General features: G+C 39.4%; 1 non-coding gene across 1 annotated transcript; it reads left to right on the top strand.

Moving 5' to 3' along the window:
• The first annotated feature begins 5,153 nt into the window (after positions 1-5,153).
• On the top strand, positions 5,154-5,285 carry LOC115801797 (small Cajal body-specific RNA 20). Its single transcript, XR_004022142.1, has one exon.
• The last annotated feature ends 16,802 nt before the right edge of the window (positions 5,286-22,087 follow it).

The following is a 22,087-nucleotide window of genomic DNA, read 5'->3' as shown; positions in this document are numbered from 1 at the left end:
GAAATTTGACCCAATTTCTAGAATATTGTATCTCTTTTTTATTCTCAATTTGCCCTCACACCCAATAAATGAATAATCCGTACAACAGGTGGCTTATTGATGTGCCCCGGAAGTCTAAATTCCTGCTTTGATTCTCCAGAAAGAGAGAGATGAGCTATCTTAATGAAAGACAATGGAACACATAAGAGAAACTAATGAGAAGAACACAATGATGCCCCCAAGGTGCCTAATACATTGTGAATTCCATTATAAATAAAATCTGATATTTTTATTTTCTTATCAGATGCACCTTCTTAAGATTGTCTTTCATTCTTGCTGCAGGAAATTCTTTACTGACACTGAATTGGAGAAATGATTATTTTCCCCAAATGATGGCTTTGTGTTTCTGGAAAGATGACTTTCAACATGCAAATTGGATGCATCAGAAATCATTCTGATGCAAGACCAGAACTTCACTACTCTTTACTATTTCATAATGAGTCTGCTGCCCAAGGGAAAACATAAAACTCAACAAAGCTGGAGAAAGAGAGTAACCTCTCTAAACAGCTTAGAAATTCCTCCCTGCCCGATGAATTGCTTTTATTAAAGATGGGGTTTTCTTTCCAGTTTTGAATAGATGTTTCTGAAAACAGATGAAAAGTGAGCAGGCAAAAGGAAAGAAGTCTATCAACTTGTAACCACAGTGGTATCCAGACTCAAACAACAAAGTGGAAACAATAAACCAGGAAAGATGCTATTGACATAATAATGGTAGCAAGTAATTACATAGTGCTTACTGGTACCAGGAACTACTGTAAACCCTTTATGCATAGCAACTCATTTAATTTTCACAAGAGTAATTCTAATTTCCATCTTATTGATGAAGAAATTGAGCCACAAAAAGGTTAAGTAAGCTGTCTGAGTGGTAGTGAAACAGAAAGGAAGGGGGCAGGGCACAACCGTTAAAAGAATGGCATATCTATAGGACAGGACAAAAACTTGTTAGAACCAACTAGGTACAAGATGATGGAAGATTTGAATTCCAGTGGACCTTGAGCCTCCTTATGTGCTCATTGTAATATATTAGCATATAAGTGACACACCCACCACTGCCAGGACAGTTCTGAGGCCAACCATAAAAAGTCAAAAAGTGGGCAGGGACTTCCCTGGTGGTGCAGTGGTTAAGAATCCGCCTGCCAATGCAGGGGACATGGGTTCGATCCCTGGTCTAGGAAGATCCCTCATGCTGTGGAGCAACTAAGCCCCTGCACCACAACTACTGAGCCTGCACTCTAGAGCCTGTGAGCCACAACTACTGAGCCTGTGTGCCACAACTACTGAAGCCCGCACACCTAGAGCCCATGCTCTGCAATAAGAGAAGCCGCCACTATGAGAAGCATGTGCACCGCAATGAAGAGTAGCCCCTGTTGGCTGCAACTACAGAAAAGCTGCATGCAGCAACAAAGACCAAACACAGCCAAAATTTAAATAAATAAAATAAATTTATTTTAAAAAGTGGGTGGTGGCCCAATTCCTGGAAATCTCTGCCCCTTCCCCAAAATAGTTGGAATAATCCTCTCACTTATTGCCTATGAAATTACCCAGCCTATAAAAATTAACAACCCCATATTTTGTGGCCTCTCACCTTCTGAGATGGCCTGCACTCTGTCTATGGAGTGTGTTTCTCTCTAAGTAAATCCACTTCTTATCTTTCACTTTGTCTCTCACTGAATTGTTTTTGTGATGAGACATAAAGAACCTGAGCTTCATTAAGTCCTGAGAACAGGTGTGTGATTGCAATTAAAGGCAGTGTGTGGGCTTCCCTGGTGGCACAGTGGCTGAGAGTCCACCTGCTGATGCAGGGGACGTGGGTTCGTGCCCCAGTCCGGGAAGATCCCACATGCCACAGAGCGGCTGGGCCCGTGAGCCATGGCTGCTGAGCCTGCGTGTCCGGAGCCTGTGCTCCACAACGGGAGAGGCCACAACAGTGAGAGGCCTGCATACTGCAAAAAGAAAAAAAAAAAAAAAGACAGTGTGTTTCTTCTATATACTAACAATGAAAAATCAGGAAGAGAAATTAAGGAAACAATCCCATTCACCATTGCAACAAAAAGAATAAAATACCTAAGAATAAACCTACCTAAGGAGGTAAAAGAGTACTCAGAAAACTCTGACACTGATGAAAGAAGTCAAAGATAACACAAACAGATGGAGAGATATACCATGTTCTTGGATTGGAAGAATCAATATTGTGAAAATGACTATACTACCCAAAGCAATCTACAGATTCAATGCAATCCCTATCAAATAACCAATGGCATTCTTCACTCTTCACAGAACTAGAACTAAAAAGCTTAAAATTTGTATGGAGACACAAAAGACCCCAAATAGCCAAAGCAATCTTAAGGAAAAAAAAAGAAAATGGAGCTGGGGAAATCAGACTCCCTGACTTCAGACTATACTACAAAGCTACAGTAATCAAGACAATATGGTTCTGGCACAAAAACAGAAATATATATCAATGGAACAGGATAGAAAGCCCAGAGATAAACCCACACACCTACGGTCAACTAATCTATGACAAAGGAGGCAAGGATATACAATGGAGAAAAACCATCTCTTCAATAAGTGGTGTTGAGGAAACTGGACAGCTACATGTAAAAGAATGAAATTAGAACATTCCCGGGAACACCATACACAAAAATAAACTCAAAATGGATTAGAGACCTAAATGTAAGACTGGACACTATAAAACTCTTAGAGGAAAACATAGGAAGAACACTCTTTGACATAAACCACAGCAAGATCTTTTTTGATCTACTTTCTAGAGTAATGGAAATAAAAACAAAAATAAACAAATGGGGCCTAATGAAACTTCAAAGCTTTTGCACAGCAAAGGAAACCATAAACAAGACCAAAAGACAACCCTCAGAATGGGAGAACATATTTGCAAATGAATCAACAAAGGATTAATCTCCAAAATATACAAACAGCTCATACAGCTCAATATCAAAAAAACAAACAACCCAATCAAAAAATGGGCAGAAGACCTAAATAGACATTTCTCCAAAGAAGACATATGGATGGCCAAGAGGCACATGAAAAGATGCTCAACATCACTAGTTATTAGAGAAATGCAAATAAAAACTACAATGAGGTATCACCTCACACCAGTCAGAATGCTCATCATCAAAAGATCTACAAACAATAAATGCTAGAGAGGGTGTAGAGAAAAGGGAACTCTTTTGCACTGTTGGTGGGAATGTAAACTGATACAGCCACTATGGAGAACAGCATGGAGTTTTCTTAAAAAACTAAATATAGAATTACCATATGACTCAGCAATCCCACTACTGGGCATATACCCAGAGAAAACCATAACTCAAAAAGACACATGCACCCCAATGTTCATTGCAACACTATTTACAATAGCCAGGTCATGGAAGCAACCTAAATGCCCATCGACAGATGAATGGATGAAGAAGATGTGGTACATATACACAATGGAATATTACTCAGCCATAGAAAGGAACAAAATGGGGTCATTTATAGAGACATGGCTAGACCTAGAGACTGTCATACAGAGTGAAGTAAGTCAGAAAGAGGAAAACAAATATCATATGTTAATGCACATATGTGGAATCTAGAAAAATGGTACAGATGAACCTATTTGCAAGGCAGAAATAGAGACACAGATGTAGAGAACATATGGACACCAAGGGGGAAAAGGAGGGGTGGGATGAATTGGAAGATTAGGATTGACGTATATACACTAATATGTATAAAACAGATAACTAGTGAAAACCTGCTGTATAGCACAGGGAACTCCACATCACTGTACAGTAGAAACTAACACAAGATTGTAAAACAACTATACCCCAATTTAAAAAAAAAAAGACAGTGTGTTTAGGCTGGGTTCGAGTCCCAGCCTGTGGGTTCAAGTCCCAATATGGGTTTAAACTGTGTTCGAGTTCCATGTGAGCTGCACGGTTTCAGCAGAGTCAGGATTTAAACACAGACACCTCTGGTTCCAGGTCCAGTTTTAGACAACTAGAGAAGTCCTATGGGTCTGAAAGAAATTGCTGAACTGTTTTCTCTAGACAGCAAGGCTAGAGGGAGAGACAGTAGAGACTGCATCCTTCCTCATCTCTACAAAACTCTTCATGGTTTCTTATAGGAGTGAAAAAAATGTTTCCCAGCATAAGGTGGTGCCAGGAATGATAAAAACAGCAACACTGACTAAAGCTCCATAAATCATCCTCCAGAAATTCCATAAGAAAGCACGACAATGGTCTGGTTTCAACCATCCCTCCTACTACTTTAATAGATGCTTCAGTGGGTATATTCAAGTTTTTACTGCAAAATTAGGTTTACAGACAATTTGGGGGTTGTGGGGGGGGAACCAACAAAGAATATTCCTGTGTTTCAGTGGTAAGTATGTTTTTGGTTGATGCAGAAATTTTCATTGTTGAAAGTCAGTGGGGAACCCATGATAGTTATTCAATATCCAGCAGGTCTGCTGAGTTATATAAAAGCTGTAAGTCATCAGGCAAACTAAATGTACCAAGTTGCATAGTATAGCTGGAGGATTTGTCAACATCATGAATTTAGAAAGATGTCTGCCAGAATAGATTTATTTTTCATGGCTAAATAGAAATTACAACTGACTTCGAGAGGAATCTTTTCACATGGCAAATAGGATTTCATTTGTTTCAAATTACTATTTTTCTGGGAAGGAGGGATATGAAATCTGATGATGTATTGTTGGAAATAATGTTTAATTCATTTTATTTTTCAAAATTCAACCACTTATTTCTCTGCCTTAAGCCAACTTTATTATAGAATTTTAGAACTTCTTGGAGTGAATAGGGATTATTCATTCACCCAAGGCATTTTCATTGAACCTCTACTATGGTTCAGGCACAGTTCTAGGGGCTGGAGTCCCATCTCCATTTTAGAGATGAGGAAAAGACAGCCAGAGAAAGGAAGTGCCAGCTCAAGGTGGCAGAGCCAGGACTGACACAGAGATCTCATTTCTCCTCTCCCGACTCTTTCTCACAAGGGTGATGCTGCTAGTACTGTGTGAGACCCGGAGCCTTCGATAAGACCCTTTCCTCCAAAAATTGTTTAATGTAATTGCAGAGACAAACGCACATTAAAAGTAAAGCAATAAGTGCCTCTCTCCCATAGAGCTGTGGGAGGTCCCTTTTCTCCTCAGCCAGGACTAGAGGCCAAGATCACCCCTTGAGGATTGTTGTCAGGGTTGCCACGAGCTGGGCAGCCTTGTTTTCCTACCTCAGACATTTGTAGTTGCTGGGAGCCCCAACTTGGTCTGTACCAAGCGTACTGACACCACAGCCAGACTAGGGCCTTAAGTGGCAGCAGTGGGCACAGGGTCTATGGCTTTCCTTGGATAGACTCTTGTGAGCCAATCCTGGCCTGGGTCACCCCAAAAGTAGCTTGGCGTCTGCCTGCCCCACAGATGTCACCAGGAAGAGGGTGTCCAGAATGGGGACTTCTGTTGTGGAAGGGGCATCTGAGGCCACCTGACTCGGGGGAAGCTCCCACTTTTCCCTGCCCGGATTAACCTGGGTGCCATCCAGGCCACTCGGTCCACCTGCTCACAGCCGTGTCTCCTGCACAGGGTCCTGTACTGGATGGCAAGGTGGGGGTGGTGAGGAAGAGCCGAGAGTCGGTGCTGGAGAAGAATGAGTGCCGCTGGTGGCAGGGCAAGGAGGTCCGACCTGACACTCAGTACACCAGCCGCAAGCTCAAGCCCCACTTCTGAGCAGGTGGCCGCATCCAGAAGGACAGCTCAGGGACCACACAGTTGTGAGCTGTGCCATCCAGCCCAGGCACTTGCTTCTGGAGAGTTTGCTATATTGAAGTGCCTACTTTATCAGCTGACAGAAATAGTGTTTTAGAAAAGGTCTAAACAGCTTTGAAGTTCTAAAAGTATTTTCTTCACTGAAAAAAGTTCTGAGAGCATCTTATTTTGTTCTAAAAGCAATAAAACACTTTCTGTGGGGGGGGAAAAAAAAGTAAAGCAATAGTACCAGAGTTAAGCACCAGGCAAGGTAATAATATTGAGATGAATGATTGTCTCAGCAGAAGTTGACATCACTTATTCTACCCATTCCTTCTGAAGCCTCCTCCCTCAGCAGGGAGGAGAAACTCAGGTCCATTGAGCACCTACTCTGGGCCTGGCACCATGCCAGACACATCACTTATATGGTAGTTTTGTTCTCACAACGATATTACTCTCAGCTTGCATTTAGAAAAGACACTACAAGAAATCGTCTTTTCCATGATCATCGTGGTGGTAAGTACCAAACTGAGATTCAGCCTGTGGCTCTCTGATAGCCTGGCCCAAGCCCTTCCACCACAGGACGCTGCCTCCCTTTACACTGCACAGGACCTAGCTCGAGGTTCCCTTCCCCAGTCATAGCAGACAGGTGAGACAGAGGCTACACAGAGGCTGGGAAGTGGCAGCTGCTCTGTGTTGCATCCTTGGCTTCCCCAGGAACCCAGGCCATGTGGGGAGCAGTGCCAGGTGTTCCTAGGGCAGCACTGTCCATCTCCAGGACATTTATGCCCAAGGCAAAAGTGAGATTTTGTGTTTGCCATAATTTGGATTATTGTTCAGAAATATTCAGTCTCTTCCCCTACTTCTAGGGAGGTGTAGGGGAATGTTCAGTTTCATTAATGTTCAGCTTGGTCATGTGACTCACCTTGGTCAATTTTCATTGTTAGCAGAGTTGATGTTAGCACATTTAACACAATTAGAGATCTCAAGGGTGCTCACCTGTTTGGGGTTGTTCTTTCTGGCTTCCATCATCACCCTGAAAAGAATATAGTGCGTTTAGGAGATGAGAGATACATGGACCTCCTAATGTGTAGCCAAGATCAAGATTAAACCATGTTATTTTGAGCTATTGAGATCTGGGGTAGTTATTATGCAACCAAAGCTGAATTGACTCACTATTCTAGACCAACAATCTCACTGAGATTTACCCCAGAAAACTTCCCTTTAATTCCAAGCCATTTTGTGAAACGAGATTTTCCATTGTAGGTTGATAGTCTGAGGCTCTGGGCCACTATCCTCAGATACTAACCTTGCCACAGAGGTTATTTAAAATAAACATTAGATAGATAGATAGACACAATAATAAAGTTAGAGGTGAAGTGGTAGTGGATTTTGTGTAGATGTATGTGTGTGTAATTTTAACAAAAACTACAGCATCTATACAAATAACATCTGCCTTGTTTTTCTGAATAATGTACTTTTTTTTTTTTTTTTTTTTTTTTTTTTGTGGTACGCAGGCCTCTCACTGTTGTGGCCTCTCCCATTGCGGAGCACAGGCTCCGGACACGCAGGCTCAGTGACCATGGCTCACGGGCCTAGCTGCTCCGCGGCATGTGGGATCCTCCCGGACCGGGGCACGAACCCATGTCCCCTGCATCGGCAGGTGGACTCTCAACCACTGCGCCACCAGGGAAGCCCTGAATAATGTACTTTGCTTGACCATTTTAGGAACCACACTTGCTGACACCTAATATATTTATGATATTTCTGTGAAGAAATGCTTAATCTACAGAGCTTTCCTTATCTTAAAAAGCACATTAGGAGGAAGTGGAGTCAAGATGGTGGTGTGGGAAACACGGAGTTAGCATCTCCCCACAACTAGGGTACCTGCCAGCTGCTGGTGAGGGACTCTGATGCCCAAGGAGACAGGAGGAACCCCAAAGTGAACCGGTAGGACATAGGGGGACTGAGGTGGGAGGAGAACTGGAAGCCAGAGAGGATCGGTGCCCTTGAAGCCAGGGAGATCAAGAGAGGCAGGCTGGAGGGACTCTTCAGGAAGAATGGGAGAGAAGCAGAGGGTGATCGCCTGGCCCACTCAGGCCGGGGAGACTGCTGAGCTCCCAGACGGGTACCCCCATTTCAAAGCCCCATCCAAGCTGCATGGGTCTGGGGGCATAAGAGGGAGGCAGGGGAGATCAGGAGAGGCAGGTGTGAGGGGCCCTCCCAGACTGGAGTAGCAGGAGAGGAGAGGAGGGCATTTGCCCCTCCCACTAGAACCCAGAAAGCCTGCTGGGCTCCCAGATGAGGTCCCCTGCCCTCTGAGACCAGGGGTGGGGAGCACACCGGGACCCCTTCTGTTCCTTGAGCCTAAGCCCCGGCCCCCACAGCCCTCAAAGCATTTTCCAGCCCTGTGGGTCCTGAGCATTGGCCCCGCCCACCCCCCAAACTTTGCCCTTGCTTAGGCCCCACACTCCACAGCCAAGGCCTTCCCCCTCCCTTTTTTTTTTCTTTTCCCTCCTCCTCTTTTTTACTATTGTGGTACTGATGTAGCTTCCAGTTGTTGATTCATCTATATTTTTATTTTTATATTCTTCCTAAAATATCGGTTACTTTCCTAGTTTAATTTTATTTTTTCCTTTTTTTTTGTTTCTTGTTTTTTTGCCTCCCCAGGCAGCTTGCGGGATCTTGGTTCATGAGCCCGAGGTCAGGCCGAAGCTCCTGTGGAGGAAGCTCCGAGTCTGAACCACTGGACTAACAGAGAACCTGAGACCCCAGGGAATATTCATCAGAGTGAGGTTTCACAGAGTTCCTCATCTCAGCATCAAGACCCAGCTCTACTGAATAGCCTACAAACCCCAGTTTTGGAAGCCTCAGGGCAAACAACCAGTAAGACAGGAACACATCCCACTCATTAAAAAAAAAAAAAAAAGGAAGAAAAAAATGAGACACCAAAATAATATGTCACATATGAAGGAGCAAGGTAAAAACCTACAAGACCAAATAAATGAAGAGGAAATAGGCAATCTACCTGAAAAAGAATTCAGAGTAATGATAGTAAAGATGATCCAGAATCTCGGAAATAGAATGGAGGCACAGACTGAGAAAACACAAGAAGTGTTTAACAAAGATCTAGAAGAACTAAAGAACAAACAAACAGAGATGAACAACACAATAACTGAAATGAAAAATACACTAGAAGGAATCAATAACAGAATAATTGAGTCAGAGGAATGAATAAGTGAGCTGGAAGACAAAATGGTGGAAATAACTACCAAGGAGCAGAATAAAGAAAAAAGAATGAAAAGAATTGAAGACAATCTCAGAGACCTCTGGAACAACACTAAATGCACCAACATTCAAATTATAAGGGTCACAGAATAAAAAGAGAAAAAGAAAGGGTCTGAGAAAATATTTGAAGAGATTATAGTCAAAAACTTCCCTAACATGGGAAAGGAAATAGTCACCCAAGTCCAGGAAGAACACAGAGTCCCATACAGGATAAATCCTAGGAAAAACACACCAAGACACAAATTAATCAAACTAACAAAAATTGAATTCAAAGAAAAAATATAAAAAGCAGCAAGGGAAAAACAAAAAATAATGTACAAAGGAATCCCAATAAGGTTATCAGCTGATTTTTCATCAGAAACTCTGTGGGCCAGAAGGGAGTGGCAGGATAGACTTAAAGTGATGAAAGAGAAAAATGTACATCGAGATTAATTTACCCAGTAAGGATCTCATTCAGATTCAATGGAGAAGTCAAAAGTTTTTCAGACAAGCAAAAGCTAAGAGAATTCAGCACCGCCACCCAGCTTTACAACAAATGCTAAAGAAACTTCACTAAGCAGGAAACACAAGAGAAGAAAAAGACCCACAAAAACAAACCCAAAACAATTAAGAAAATTGTAATAGGAACATACATCTCAATAATAACCTTGAATATAAATGGATTAAAAGCCCCAACCAAAAGACACAGACTGGCTGAATGGATACAAAGACAAGACCCATATATATGCTGTCTATAAGAGACCACTTCAGACCTAGGGACACATACAGACTGAAAGTGAAGGGATGGAAAAAAGATATTCCATGAAAATGGAAATTAAAAGAAAGCTGGAGTAGCAATACTCGTATCAGATAAAATAGACTTTAAAATAAAGACTGTAACAAGAGACAAGGAAGGACACTACATAATTATCAAAGAATCAATCCAAGAAGAAGATATAACAATTATAAATGTTTATGCACCCAACATAGGAGCACCTCAATACAAAACGCTAACCATGAAAGGAGAAATCAAACATAACACAATAGTAGGGGACTTTAGCACCCCACTTACACTAATGGACAGATCATCCAAACAGAAAATAAATAAGGAAACACAAGCTTTAAATGACACAATAGTCCAGATAGATCTAATTGATATTTATACAACATTCTGCCCAAAAGTGGCAGAATAAACTTTCTTCTCAAGTACACACAGAACATTTTCTGGGATAGATCATAACTTGGGTCACAAATCAAGCCTCCGAAAATTTAAGAAAATTAAATCATATCAAGCATCTTTTCTGACCACAACGTTATGAGATTGGAAATCAGATACAGGAAAAAAAACGTAAAAAACACAAACACATGGAGGCTAAACAGTGCACTAGTAAATAACCAAGAGATCACTGAAGATATCAAAGAAGAAATAAAAAGAAATTTACAAGTGGCTCATGCAGCTCAATATCAAAAACACAAAAAACCCAATGCAAAAATGGGCCAAAGACCTAAATAGAAACTTCCCCAAAGAAGATATACAGATTGCCAACAAACACATGAAAGGATGCTCAACATCACTAATCATTAGAGGAATGCAAATCAAAACTACAATTAGGTATCACTCACACCAGTCAGAATGGCCATCATCAAAAATTCTACAAATAATAAATGGTGCAGAGGGTGTGGAGAAAAGGGAATCCTCTTGCACTCTTGGTGGGAATGTAAATTGATACAGCCACTATGGAGAACAGTATGGAGGTTCCTTAAAAAACTAAAAATAGAACTACCATACGACCAAGCAATCCCACTACTGGGCATATATCCTGACAAAACAATAATTGAAAGAGTCATGTACCACAATGTTCATTGCAGCTCTATTTATAATAGCCAGGACATGGAAGCAACTGAAGTGTCCATCAATAGATGAATGGATAAAGAAGATGTGGCACATATATACAATGGAATATTACTCAGCCATAAAATGAAACGAAATTGAGTTATTTGTAGTGAGGTGGATGGACCTAGAGTCTGTCATACAGAGTGAAGTAAGTCAGAAAGAGAAAAACAAATATTGTATGCTAACACATATATATGGGATCTAAAAAAAAAGGTTCTGAAGCACCTAGGGGCAGGACAGGAATAAAAGCACAGATGTAGAGAATGGACTTGAGGACAAAGAGAGGGAGAAGTGTAAGCTGGGACTAAGAGGCAAGGACATATATACACTACCAAATGTAAAATAGATAGCTATTGGGAAGCAGCCACATAGCACAGGGAGATCAGCTCAGTGCTTTGTGTCCAACTAGAGGGATGGGATAGGGAGGGTGGGAGGGAGACACAAAAGGGAGGAGAAATGGGGATATATGTATATGTATACCTGATTCACTTTGTTATAAAGCAGAAACTAACACACCATTGTAAAGAAATTATACTCCAATAAAGATGTTAAAAAGAAAAATACATAGAAACACATGACAATGAAAACACAACGACCCAAAACCTATGGGATGCAGCAAAAGCAGTTCTAAGAGGGAGGTGTATAGCAATTCAATCTCACCTCAAGAAACAAGAAAAATGTCAAATGAACAATCTAACGCTACACTTAAAACAACTAGAGAAAAAAGAACAAAGAAAACCCAAAGTCAGTAGAAGGAAAGATTCATAAAGATCAGAGCAGAAATAAATGAAATAGAAATGAAGAAAACAATAGCAAGGATCAATAAAACTAAAAGCTGGTTCTTTGAGAAGATAAACAAAATTGATAAATCTTAGCCAGATCATCAAGAAAAAAAGGGAGAGGACACAAATCAATAAAATTAGAAACAAAAAAGGAGAAATCATAACTGACACCACAGAAATACAAAGGATTATAAGAGACTACTGCAAACAACTATATGCCAAAAAAATGGACAACCATGAAGAAATGGACAAATTCTTGGAAAGGTACAATTTTCCAAGATGGAACCAGGAAGAATTAGAAAATATAAACAGACCTATCACAAGTAACGAAATTAAAACCATAATTTAAAATCTTCCAACAAACAAAAGTCCAGGACCAGATGGCTTCACACTAGAATTCTATCAAACAATTAGAGAATAGCTAACATCAATCCTTCTCAAACTCTTCCAAAATTTGCAGAGGGAAGAACACTCCCAAATTCATTCTATGAAGTCACCATCACCCTGATAACAAAACGAGACAAATATGTCACAAAAAAAGAAAATTATAGACCAATATCACTGATGGACATAGATGCAAAAATCCTGAACAAATACTAGCAAAAAGAATCCAACAACATGTTAAAAGGATCATATACCATGATCAAATGGGATTTATCCCAGGCATGCAAGGATTCTTCAATATACGCAAATCAATCAATGTGATACACCACATAAACAAATTAAGGAATAAAAGCTATATGATCATCTCAATAGATGCAGAAAAAGCTTTTGACAAAATTCAACATCGATTTATGTTAAAAACTCTCCAGAAAATGGGCATAGAGGGAATCTACCTCAACATAATAAAGGTCATAGATGACAAACCCACAGCAAGCATCATACTCAATGGTGAAAAACTGAAAGCATTTCCACTAAGCTCAGGAAAAAGACAAGGATGTCCATTCTCACCACTCTTATTCAACATAGTTTTGGAAGTCCTAGCCACGGCAATCAGAGAAGAAAAAGAAATAAAAGGAATACAAATTGGAAAAGAAGAAGTAAAACTATCACTGTTTGCAGATGACATGATACTATATATAGAAAATCCTAAAGATGCCAACAGAAAGTTACTAGAACTAATGATTTAATTTGGTAAGGTTGCAGGATACAAAATTAATGCACAGAAATCCCTGGCATTCCTATACACCAACAATGAAAAATCAGAAAGAAAAATTAATGAAACACTCCCATTTACCACTGCAACAAAAAGAATAAAATACCTAGGAATACACCTACCTAGGGAGGTGAAAGACTTGTACTCAAAACTATAAAACACTGATGAAAGAAATCAAAGATGGCATAAACAGATGGAAAAATATACCATATTTTTGGATTGGAAGAATCAATATTGTGAAAATGACTATACTACCCAAAGCAATCTATAGATTCAAAGCAATCCCTATCAAACTACCAATGACATTCTTCACAGAATTAGAACAAAAAATTTTACAGTTTGTATGGAAACACAAAAGACTCCAAATAGCCAAAGCAATCTTGAGAAAGAAGAAAGGAGCCGGAGGAATCAGGCTCTCTGACTTCAAACTATACCACAAAGCTACAGTAATCAAGACAGTGTGGTACTGGCACAAAAATAGAAATATAGATCAAAGGAACAGGATAGAAAGCCCAGAGATAAACCTACACACATACGGGCACCTAATTTATGACAAAGGAGGCAAAGACATACAATGGAGGAAAGAGAGCCTCTTCAATAAGTGGTGCTGGGAAAACTGAACAGGTACACATAAAAGAATGAAATTAGAACACTACCTAACACCACACACAAAAATAAACTCCAAATGGATTAAAGATTTAAATGTAAGACCAGACACTATAAAACTCTTAGAGGAAAACATAGGAAAAACACTCTTTGACATAAACCACAGCAAGATCTTTTTTGACCCATCTCCTGGAGTAGCAGAAATAAAAACAAAAATAAACAAATGGGACTTAATTAAACTTAAAAGCCTTTGCACAGCAAAGGAAACCATAAACAAGACAAAAAGACAACCCTCAGAATGGGAGAAAATATTTGCCAATGACACAACAGACAAAGGATTAATCTCCAAAATATACAAACAGTTCATGGAGTTCAATATCAAAAAAACAAACAATCCAGTTAGAAAATGGGCAGAAGACCTAAATAGACATTTCACCAAGGAAGACATACAGATGGCCTAGAGGCACATGAAAAGATGCTCAACATCACTGATTATTAGAGAAATGCAAATCAAAACTACAATGAGTTATCACCTCAAGCCAGTCAGAATGGCCATTATCAAAAAATCTGGAAACAATAAATGCTGGAAAGGATGTGGTGAAAAGGGAACCCTCCTGCACTGTTGGTGGGAATGTAAATTGATACAACCACTATGGAAAACAGTATAGAGGTTCCTTAAAAAACTAAAAATAGAACTACCATATGACCTAGCAATCCCACTACTGGGCATATACTGTGAGAAAACCATAATTCAAAAAGAGACATGTACCACAATGTTCATTGCAGCACTATTTACAATAGCCAGAACATGGAACCAACCTAAATGTCCCTCAACTGATGAATGGATAAAGAAGATGTGGCACATTTATACAATGGAATATTACTTAGCCATAAAAAGAAATGAAATTGAGTTATATGTAGTGAGGTGGATGGACCTAGAGTCTGTCATACAGAGTGAAGTAAGTCAGAAAGAAAAAATCAAATACCGTATGCTAATGCATATATATGGAATCAAAAAAAATGGTACTGATGAACCTAGTTGCAGGGCAGTAATAAAGTGATAGAACATAGAAAATGGACTTGAGGACGTGGGGTTGGAGGGCGAAGCTGGGGCGAAGTGAGAGTAACATCGACATATATACACTACCGAATGTAAAATAGCTGGCTGGTGGGAAGCAGCAGCATAGCACAGGGAGATGGCTTGGTGCTTTGTGATAACCAAGAGAGGGGTGGGATAGGGAGGATGGGAGGGAAGCTCAAGAGGGAGGGGATATGGGGACATGTGTATGCATATGGCTGATTCTCTTTGTTGTGCAACAGAAACTAACACAGTATTTTGAAGCAATTGTACTCCAATAAAGATCTATTTTTAAAAAATTTTTTAAAAGCACATTAAAAATTATGGTATTGTACCTAATGAATGTTTATTTGTCGCATTTATAGAACCCCTTCTGATCAGAGAGCTTGGATGGTATTTTAGTTCCCTCTTTGTCCTTTAGATGGATTTTAAAATAGAAAGTCACTTACCAGTCAATGCATGATGTAGGGATATCCAGGGAATGTGTGGGACAATTTTTTCCTGTTTTGCCTCGTTTTATTGTTCTTTGCCAGCCTGATGTTATTTCTTCAAAGGAGCCCGAGAAAATTCCACTTCCCTCACATACTGGTAAACAGGCTGAACCTCACAGTGTGTTTATTTTTACTTTTACTGCAATTCCACTAGATTTCTCCACACCTTCAATCCATATTACAAATTTTAAAATCCACGAATAAGGACTGTCATTACTTCATCCCCTGTCCCCTCTGTCTTTTGGATGGAGGACTTACTAAGGTGTAATCCACAGGAAATTTTCATGGTTAGAGCATGTTCTTGTGACTAGGAAGAATTTAGGAATAACCTATTTCAATTATGGCTGTGCTTGTTCTCAGATTTGCAAATATTTCAAGACAGTGGGAGAACAGGTTAAACAAAGGAAACAAAAACTTGACTATGATAATGATGACCTGACCCTCTTCTCAGCCAGGCTGCCAACAGTGCCCTCTCTCCTGTCAGTATTTCTTGCCATCCATCCTTCTGTAATTGCCAGTATTTCACTCCAGGCTTTCAGCCTCGCCATGCAACATTTGTCAGTGTTTTAATGCTTCCATTGTACATGGGTAAGTCAAAAAACCAACATTAGTCTGATTTTTACAGAGATAATGTCATAGCAGTTACACAGATAACTGCATGGCATTTATGCTATAGCAAATTTATATTTTATTAAAACTATGGGTTTAGGGCTTCCCTGGTGGTGCAATGGTTGAGAGTCCGCCTGCCGATGCAGGGGACACGGGTTCGTGCCCCAGTCTGGGAAGATCCCACATGCTGCGGAGCAGCTAGGCCCGTGAGCCATGGCCGCTGAGCCTGCGCATCTGGAACCCGTGCTCTGCAACGGGAGAGGCCACAACAGTGAGAGGCCCACGTACTGCAAAAACAACAACAACAACAACAACTATGGGTTTAAACTATAAAGCAATTATACTCCAATAAAGATGTAAAAAAAATTTTTTTTAATTTAAAAAATTAAAAATAAGTAAGCTATAAGGTAAAGAAACTCTCAAAACAATCCCTCTTTAATCTCTATTTTGACCTCACACAGAGCAATATTTATGCTATCTAAAGTACAATGACCACTTCATCATTAAAGCATTTTCGAAAGACTTTTAAAAAAGATTTTTGAAAGTTTCTTTAAAGATTCTTTAAAATATTTTTTTGAACTGACATTCTTTCTAAGAAGGCAATTTGTCACTAGGATGAAATGTAAAGAATACTTGCTTAGATGTCAAAAGACTGGCTGCTATCCTTGGTCGGCTCAAGGTTTTGATTTTGGGTAAGGCACTACCTTTTCTAAATTTCAGTTTTCTCATTTATAATATAAAGATAGTACTGTTATGTCAACAAAATAAAATTGTAGGGAGTATGAAATGATAGAATGTCAAGATTAATCTAATTTATGTTTAAATGGTATCAGAAGGTTTTTTTAAAACTCAGTTTAAAAATAAAGATTAAAAAAGAATGAGAAAGAATAATGATAAAAAATTTAGCAGTTCTCAGTGCTGAGATATACCATTATTTGGGCTATTTAATACCTATTTTGAGGATGCTTTAATAAGCATACTGAGTCTAGTCATAGAATCTTAGAATTCATAGTTTGAGAAATCCTTATAAGGGCTGTGATAAGCTGAGAAATGACCTCCCCCCACCAAAAAAAAAGAAAAAATTTATCCACGTTCTAATCTTTGCAACTTGTGAATGTTACCTTATAGGGCCCCAGACTGGTCTTTGCAGATCTGATTAAGCTAAAGATTTTAGGATGGGGAGATTATCCTGGATTGTCTGGGTGGGCACTGAATGCAATCACGAGCATCCTTATTAGAGGGAGCTACACACAGAAGAGAAGGCAGTGGGACCAGGGGCAGCTGAAACTGATGCAGCTCCAAGCCGAGTGCTGGCAGCCACCAGGAGCTGGGAGAGGCAAGAAAGGAATAAGTCCTCCTTCAGAACTCCCAGAAAGGATGCAGCTCTGCTCACATCTTGATTTTGGCCAGGAAAAATGATTCCAGATGGATGAGAGAATAAATTTCTGTTGTCTTAAGCCACTACATTTGTGGTGATTTGTTACAGCAGGCTTTGGAAACTAATGCACGTGTTTTAGTCCTACAGTTATTACTTCTCCTGTATAGGAGGCAGAACTGACCTGCTTTATATGAAACTTTGCCTCATAATAAGCAAGTTATGTAAAGCAACAGACCGAGAGCAGGTGCTTGTTAAGTTTAATTCTTTGTTCTTAAATTCTGTGGAAAAGTGTAAGAACAAGGTTCTGTCAAATGGCTACCTTTCACTGAGAATTTAACAAATTCCAACTACTGTTTTAGATGTTTAATGTGCATTCACTTTATTTCACCCTCACAATAACACTCTAGTCCTATTTTTCCGATGAGAACATCAAGACACTGAGAGGTTATGTAACTTTCCCAGGTCACACAGTGATTGGCAGATGTGGAACTCTAATCCAGGCAGTCAGGTCAGAGTCTATTTTTTATCCCTTATACAACACTGTCTCGATGTAACAGAGCAAGACACAAATGTGATTCTCAAGGGAGTTATAGTCAAGATGCATCAGGATAGAAACAATGTACATATTTTATCAATTTATGTATTATGTAATACACTCAGTTTTCTGCCAAAAAAGAAAAATCACATGTACTCACGTTCCTTTTAGGAACTCATACAGTACAGAGCTACGTGGGTAATGGTTCAGCTGCTGCCCCACCCCCGCTCCTAAGGAGACAAGATGCAGAGACACTGGATCTGTCCAGAGCTCTACATGGCATATTTCACAACCCTAACTAAAGTGGCATCAAGCCAGTCCCTTGTTAGTGTGGTCAACAGTGTCTCACTCATCCAATCAACAGATGGTTATTGAGTGCCAACCACATGAAGAACGCAGTCCTGGAGCTTCTGCAGGTGATGCAAAGGCGAACAATACACACCTCCTGCCCTGGAGGAATTGACAATGTGGCAAGAGATGTGACTGCCATTTTGTATTTCCAAAGAACCTAATGACCACATGTGTATCCACTTGGTTCTCACTGCTTACCAGAGACCATGGTGAGATCAGTTTTATTTGGTGCCATTTGAGTTACTTCTACTTGTAAGCCTTGCTGGGGGTCTTATTTCCATCACAAACAGAGTTTTTCCTTGGAACATTTAGAATGATATTTTAAGGACAGCTGTTCTAGGGTATCCCGGTCCTATTTTATATTCTGCCTGTAGGTGCTGAGCTATGAAAGTGACACTGTGAAATCGAGAATGCATGTCACCCTGTTCACAAACAGTTCAGCTTCTGTGTTTCTCCCAAAAGAGCTGGGACATAGAAGCATCCAAAGCAGAGTTCTCTCCTGCACTGTCTGTAAGTATTCAGATCTTGAAATAATAAACAGAAACTTCTTGTATTTTTCCCATGTAGAAGAGAGAAGACTGACATCTCAGTTTTTTTTCAAGACAGTCCAATTCCTCTTTCTCAGAGCAATGTCAGAAACCCTTGACCTGTTTTTTTGAAACTTACTGCATCAGTCATATCTTGTTTTACTTAATATGTGGAAACAGCCCATCCTAAGTCTGGAGAAAAGAAAAATACATTGGACCTCTATAGGTTATCTTTCATCCAACTTTAGAAACATTACCAAAAAGTTCCGAAATATTCTTAAGAGACATTAGGGAATCTATTGCATGCAATTTTTGTGAAAATATTTTTAATTTTTGTATTTTATATTTTTATACAGCAGGTTCTTATTAGTCATCAATTTTATACACATCAGTGTATACATGTCAATCCCAATCACCCAATTCATCACACCACCACCACCACACCCCGTGGCTTCCCCCCTTGGTGGCCATACGTTTGTTCCCTATATCTGTGTCTCAATTTCTGCCCTGCAAACTGGTTCGTTTGTACCATTATCTAGGTTATATATATATGCGTTAATATACGATATTTGTTTTTCTCTTTCTGACTTACTTCACTCTGTATGACAGTCTCTAGATCCATCCACGTCTCAACAAATGACCCAATTTCATCCCTTTTTATGGCTGAGTAATATTCCATTGTATATATGTACCACATCTTCTTTATCCATTCATCTGTCAGTGGGCATTTAGGTTGCTTCCATGACCTGGCTATTGTAAATAGTGCTGCAATGAACATTGGGGTGCATGTGTCTTTTTGAATTATGGTTTTCTCTGGGTATATGCCCAGTAGTGGGATTACTGGATCATATGGTAATTCTATTTTCAGTTTTTTAAGGAACCTCCATACTGTTCTCCATAGTGGCTGTATAAATTTACATTCCCACCAACAGTGCAAGAGGGTTCCCTTTTCTCCACACCCTCTCCAGCTTTTGTTGTTTGTAGATTTTCTGATGATACCCATTCTAACTGGTGTGAGGTGATACCTCATTGTAGTTTTGATTTGTATTTCTATAATAATTAGTGATGTTGAGCAGCTTTTCATGTGCTTCTTGGCCATCTGTATGTCTTCTTTGGAGAAATGTCTATTTAGGTCTTCTGCCGATATTTGGATTGGGTTCTTTGTTTTTTTAATATTGAGCTGCATGAGCTGTTTATATTGGAGATTAATCCTTTGTCCATTGATTCATTTGCAAATATTTTCTCCCATTCTGAGGGTTGTCTTTTCGTCTTGTTTATGGTTTCCTTTGCTGTGCAAAAGCTTTGAAGTTTCATTAGGTCCCATTTGTTTGTTTTCGTTTTTATTTCCATTACTCTAGAAAGTGGATCAAAAAAGATCTTGCTGTGGTTTATGTCAAAGAGTGTTCTTCCTATGTTTTCCTCTAAGAGTTTTATAGTGTCCAGTCTTACATTTAGGTCTCTAATCCATTTTGAGCTTATTTTTGTGTATGGTGTTCCCGGGAGTGTTCTAATTTCATTCTTTTACATGTAGCTGTCCGGTTTTCCCAGCACTACTTATTGAAGAGACTGTCTTTTCTCCATTGTATATCCTTGCCTCCTTTGTCATAGCTTAGTTGACCATAGGTGTGCGGGTTTATCTCTGGGCTTTCTATCTTGTTCCGTTGATCTATATTTCTGTTTTTGTGCCAGTACCATATTGTCTTGATGACTGTAGCTTTGTAGTATAGTCTGAAGTCAGGGAATCTGATTCCTCCAGCTCCATTTTCTCCCTCAAGACTGCTTTGGCTATTTGGGGTCTTTTGCATCTCCATACAATTTTAAGACTTTTGTTCTAGTTCTGTAAAAAAAATGCCATTGGTAATTTGATACGGATTGCATTGAATCTGTACATTGCTTTGGGTAGTATAGTCATTTTCACAATATTGATTCTTCCAATCCAAGAACATGGTATATCTCTCCATCTGTTGGTATCATCTTTAATTTCTTTCATCAGTGTCCTATAGTTTTCTGCATACAGGTCTTTTGTCTCCCTAGGTAGGTGTATTCCTAGATATTTTATTCTTTTTGTTACAGTGGTAAGTGGGAGTGTTTCCTTAATTTCTCTTTCAGATTTTTCATCATTAATATATAGGAATTCAAGAGATTTCTGTGCATTAATTTTGTATCCTGCAACTTTACCAAATTCATTGATCAGCTCTAGCAGTTCCCTGGTGGCATCTTTAGGATTTTCTATGCATAGTATCATGTCATCTGCAAACAGTGATAGTTTTACTTCTTCTTTTCCAATTTGTAGTCCTCTTGTTTCTTTTTCTTCTCTGATTGCTGTGGCTAGGACTGCCAAAACTACGTTGAATAATATTGGTGAGAGTGGACATCCTTGTCTTCTTCCTGATCTTAGAGGAAATGCTTTCAGTTTTTCACCATTGAGAATGATGTTTGCTGTGGGTTTGTCATATATGGCCTTTATTATGTTGAGGTAGGTTCCCTCTATGGCCACTTTCTGGAGAGTTTTTATCACAAATGGTGTTGAATTTTGTCAAACGCTTTTTCTGCATCTATTGAGATGATCATAAGGTTTTTATTCTTCAATTTGTTAATATGCTGTATCACATTGATTGATTTGCATATATTGAAGAATCCTTGCATGCCTGGAATAAATCCCACTTGGTCATGGTGTATGATACTTTTAATGTGTTGTTGGGTTCTGTTTGCCAGTATTTTGTTGAGGATTTTTGCATCTATATTCATCAGTGATACTGGTCTGTAATTTTCTTTTTTTGTAGTATCTTTGTCTGGTTTTGGTATCAGGGTGATGGTGGCCTCATAGAATGAGTATGGCAGTGTTCCTTCCTCTGCAATTTTTTGGAAGAGTTTGAGAAGGATGGGTGTTAGCTCTTCTCTAAATGTTTGATAGAATTCACCTGTGAAGCCATCTGGTCCTGGACTTTTGTTTGTTGGAATAGTTTTTTTTAACATCTTTATTGGCGTATAATTGCTTTACAATGGTGTGTTAGTTTCTGCTTTATAACAAAGTGAATCAGTTATACATATACATATGTTCCCATATCTCTTCCCTCTTGCATCTTTTTCCCTCCCACCCTCCCTATTCCACCCCTCCAGGTGGTCACAAAGCACCGAGCTGATATCCCTGTGCTATGTGGCTGCTTCCCTCTAGCTATCTACCTTATGAACATTTTTAATCACAGTTTCAATTTCATTACTTGTGATTGGTCTGTTCATAATTTGTATTTCTTCCTGGTTCAGTCTTGGAAGGTTATACCTTTCTAAGAATTTGTCCATGTCTTCCAGGTTGTCCATTTTACTGGCATAGAGTTGCTTGTAGTAGTCTCTTAGGATGCTTTGTATTTCTGCGGTGTCTGTTGTAACTTCTCCTTTTTCATTTCTAATTTTATTGATTTGAGTCCTCTCCCTCTTTTTCTTGATGAATCTGGCTAGTGGTTTATAAATTTTGTTTATCTTCTCAAAGAAGCAGCTTTTAGTTTTATTGATCTTTGTTATTGTTTTCTTTGTTTCTATTTCATTTATTTCTGCTCTGATCTTTATGATTTCTTTCCTTCTGCTAACTTTGGGTTTTGTTTGTTCTTCTTTCTCTAGTTCCTTTAGGTGT

This window comes from Delphinapterus leucas, chromosome 10, assembly GCF_059928025.1.
Source record: "Delphinapterus leucas isolate spDelLeu-1000000601 "Yukka" chromosome 10, BTC_Dleu_Yukka2, whole genome shotgun sequence".
Classification (NCBI taxonomy): Eukaryota; Metazoa; Chordata; class Mammalia; order Artiodactyla; family Monodontidae; genus Delphinapterus; species Delphinapterus leucas.
The sequence above is the reverse complement of the archived record's forward strand: the minus strand, read 5'-3'. Positions and strand labels throughout refer to the sequence as shown.